This window comes from Delphinus delphis, chromosome 3, assembly GCF_949987515.2.
Source record: "Delphinus delphis chromosome 3, mDelDel1.2, whole genome shotgun sequence".
NCBI lineage: Eukaryota > Metazoa > Chordata > Mammalia > Artiodactyla > Delphinidae > Delphinus > Delphinus delphis.
In genome coordinates, this window is record NC_082685.1 from 14,864,495 (window position 1) to 14,868,864 (window position 4,370).

A 4,370-nucleotide genomic window follows, 5' to 3' on the forward strand; every position below is an offset into this window, starting at 1 on the left:
TCCTTTTTATCCCCCCTCTGGCCTCTCTGGCCTCCTTTTAGGTTGTCTGTGAGTTTTTAAAAAAATCATTGTCTTCCCTCTGAACATTTGGAAGTTACAATTCTGCTTTTATTACTGTAGTGATTCCTTTAGAAGTTATAATGCATGCTTTTCAAAATGCAGATTTCATCGATGTTTTTTACTTTTGTCCCACACAATCGTGGACTTGGAACACTTTAACTCCACTTACTCCCTGAGGACTTTTTTTTTTCTGTTGTGCATTTTAATTCTATCACTTTTTTTAACTCCAGGAAACGTTATTATTGTTTTATGCAACCTATGTTTGTTTAAGTTTTCCCATGTATTCTCTCCTTCTTTATTCTTTATTCCTTCTTACATCTTGACCTTCCATCTGGGATCACTTTCTTTTTGCCCGAAGCAATATAATTTAGAATTTTCTTTAGTGTGAGTTGGCTGCTGCTGGCAAACTCATACAGGCTTTGTCTGAAAAAGTTTTTATTTCAACCTCATTCTTGAAATATTTTTGTTGGGTTGGCAGTTTTCTTTCAGCACGTTGAAAATGTCATTTTGCTTTCATCTGGTTTCCTTTGTTGCTGATGAAAAGTAGGCTGTTTACCTTGTCACACTTTTGAAGTTAATGTGTTTTCCACCCCTAGCTGCTTTACAGATTCGTTGTCTTTTTTTTCTTTATAAATTTTACTGAAGTGTAACATATATACAGAAGAGTGAACAATCATAAATGCTTGATGAATTTTCAAAAGTGAGAACACCATGTAACCTGCATTCAGATTAAAAAAATAATCTCTGGTATTTTCTAATTTCCATTACATATTCTTCTTTAATTACACATGGTAATTTAGAAGTGTTCTTAAAAACTATATTTGGGCTCAGTGACGTGGCGGGGGGGGCGCAGGCCCAGGGCGTGGCGGTCACAGCAGCGGCGGCGGAGCTAGAGCAGAGTGGAGCCACCACGGGGGCCCGGCTGAGCACGTTGGGCCACGTGGTCCTCTCCCCAGTCTGGTTCCTGTACAGCCTGCTCATGAAGCTGTTCCAAAGCTCCACTCCCGCCATCACCCTCGAGAACCTGGACATCAAGTACCTGCTGCGGCTGATTGACAAGGAGGTCATCAGCCTTGACACCTGATGGTTCCACTTTGCTCTACCGTCGCCCCAGCACATCCTGGGCCTCCCCTTAGGGCTAGCACATCTACCTCTCGGCTTGAATCAATGGGAACCTGGTCATTCTGCCCTACATGCCTGTCTCCAGCGATGACAAGGGCTTTGTGGACCTGGTCATCAAGGTTTACTTCAAAGACACTCACCCCAAGTTTCCCGCTGGTGGGATGTCCCAGATGTCCCAGTACCTGTAAAGCATGAAGATTGGAGGCACCATTGAGTTCCGAGACCCAAATGGGCTGCCGGTCTACCAGGGCAAAGGAAAGTTTGCCATCTGTGCAGACAAGAAATCCAACCCTGTCATCAAGACGGTGAAGTCTGTGGGCATGTTTGCGGGAGGAACGGGCATCGCCCCAATGCTATAGGTGATCCGCGCCATCATGAAGGACAGGGATGATCACACCATGTGCCACCTGCGCTTTGCCAACCAGACTGAGAAGGACCTCCTGCTGCGGCTGGAGCTGGAGGAACTGAAGAACGAACATTCTGAGTGCTTCAAGCTCTGGTACATGGTGGACAGTGCCCCTGAAGCTTGGGACTACAGCCAGGGCTTCGTGAACGAGGAGATGATCTGGGACCACCTTCCACCCCTGGAGGAGGAGCCACTGGTGCTGATGTGCGGACCCCCGTGCATGATCCAGTATGCCTGCCTGCCCAATCTGGACAGCGTGGGCCACCCCAAGGAGCGCTCCTTCGCCTTCTGATGGGCGGGCCTGGGCTGGCTCCGCCCCACACTCACCGTGCCCTGTCTGCACCCACCCCTCCCGCTGTTGTCTGTTAACACCACTCTCCCCCACATCTCCTGCTGCGGCCGGGTTCAGCCTGGTCTGCCCGTTCCTGGGAGGGCACCCCGCTGGGCTGGTCCCCAAGGGGCCCCTTTGGGAGCAGGGCTCTGTTACAGGTGGGCCGCTGTCAGCCACCTTTAGGGCAGATTCCTGTCTGGGCCTCACTGGAGATGCCCTTCCCCACCCCCTCCTGGCAGGGGCTGCTGGGTGAGAGGCTGCCTCGACCCCAGGGTACAGCAGGCCCGGCCAGCAGGGAGTTGCGCTCTCCCTGGAGCTGGAGTAGGAGGAGGGGGCTGGCCGAGGGCCCTTCCAGCTGGCACATGGGCCCTCCCAAAGCCTCAGCATTTCCCCAAAACACCCAAACGTTCGGGCAGCTTTGGAAGCTCCAAGCAGTCGACCTCTGATTGACCAGCTTGGGGTCCCGGGCTGCCAGCCCTAATGGCAGAGCTAAGACGATGTATTTATCCCTCTGTCCCAGACCCCCATTCTGCTGCCCTCACCCCAGATGGGGGAGATTTTTAGCAGAGCCTCTTGTCTGAGGGATATTCTCAGTGGCCTCGACGTTGCCTTTAGACCACAGCGTGTCGGCCTCTTGCATATCGGCTTTTTAGAGTCATTTATGAGCAAATTGAAGTAAAACTTTGCTAATTTGGAAAAAAAAAGAAAACTAATTATATTTGTAAATATTTTAAAGAAATTCATTTGTTGTTGATTTCTAACTTAATTCTCTTGAGAATTCCTTAGAGAATGTGGACTCTAATACCAAGAATTCTTAGGAATTTGTGAAAAGTGTTTCAAGGTCTAGTACACTTTTTTTTTTTTGGCCTTAAGTCTATTTGGTCTGATATTAATATAACTACATGAGGTTTATTTTGGTATTGGATAGCATTATTTTCCTTTTAACTGTGTTGTGTACTTATATTTCAGGTGTATATTTCACAAACAGGATATAGCTGGATTTTGTATCTTAAACTAGCAGGTTTGCTTCGTGTACATTTATTGTGATTCCTAACATTTGGATTTATTTCTACAATCTTATTTTGCGGTTTCTATGGCACAGTAGGAAAAGTTGTGCAGTTTTAAGTGTTATTATTAAAAGATTCTTAGGACACCTTGTATTTATCCCGCTTTTTCATGCTCCTCTCTCCTTTCCTGTTGGTTTGTTAAAATTTTCTTTAAACCGTTTCCCAACCACTGGTTTGGAAGTTATACAAGGATATATAGCTTTTTTAGACTTTAGTCCATCTTCTTCCCAAACAGTAAAAAGACCTTGGGAGGTATGGATGCCAACTGCCTATCTATTTTGCAGGATGCTGTCCGGAATTTTAGTTGTAACTTATGTTACTACTCAGACATTACTAACTCATCACTACCACTGCTTTATATAGTCAATGACAGTTTAGATATTCCCAATGTTTTCCAAGCTTTTTCAGCAATCTTCCTCAAGTCTCTTTCCTTCCTCCTGCATTGAATCCTTTTTTGTTGTTGTTGTTGTTGGCGGTGTTGGGTCTTCGTTGCTGTGCACGGGCTTTCTCTAGTTGTGGAGAGCAGGTGGCTACTCTTTGTTGCGGTGTGCGGGCTTCTCATTTTGTGGTGGCTTCTCTTCTTGTGGAGCACGGGCTCTAGGTGCATGGGCTTCAGTAGTTGCAGCACACAGGATTCAGCAGTTGTGGCGCATGGGCTTAGTTGCTCTGCAGCATGTGGGATTGTCCCAGACCAGGGCTCAAACCCATGTCCCCTGCATTGGCAGGCAGATTCTTAACCACTGAGCCATCAGGGAAGTCCTGAATCTCCTTCTTGTTGTACGCCAAGTTGCTTCGTGAGGGTCTGCTGTTAAACTTTTAATTTTGTTCTTTTGCTGGGCACAGAATTGGTCATCACAGACTCGTCATCTTCTCTTAGCAATCTGAGCCTATTCTTTTTTTTTTTTTTTTTTTTGCGGTACGCGGGCCTCTCACTGTTGTGGCCTCTCCCGTTGCGGAGCACAGGCTCCGGACGCGCAGGCTCAGCGGCCATGGCTCACAGGCCCAGCCGCTCCGCGGCATGTGGGATCTTCCCGGACCGGGGCACGAACCCGTGTCCCCTGCATCGGCAGGCGGACTCTCAACCACTGCGCCACCAGGGAAGCCCTTGAGCCTATTCTTTATCTTCTGACTTCCATTCTTGCAGTTGTGAAACCAGCTCTCAGCCTAATTGCTTTTTTCTTTTTTGTGTGTGTTTTTATCTTCTTTGCATTGCTTTTTGTGATCTTCACTGAGTCTCTAATGTTCTGCATTTTGACTGTGATGTTTCTTAGTTTTAGACTTAGATTTATTTATCCTGATTTGGCCTCACTGGTTTCCTGAATCTGAGAATGTAAAGATTTTACATTTAAAATGTTTAATTTTGGAAAATTCTGGTCATTGTCTC

At 46.8% G+C, this 4,370-nt stretch overlaps 1 pseudogene; it reads left to right on the forward strand.

Moving 5' to 3' along the window:
• Positions 1 to 979: 979 nt before the first annotated feature.
• LOC132421871 (NADH-cytochrome b5 reductase 3 pseudogene) lies at positions 980 to 1,880 on the forward strand (annotated as a pseudogene).
• Positions 1,881 to 4,370: the final 2,490 nt, after the last annotated feature.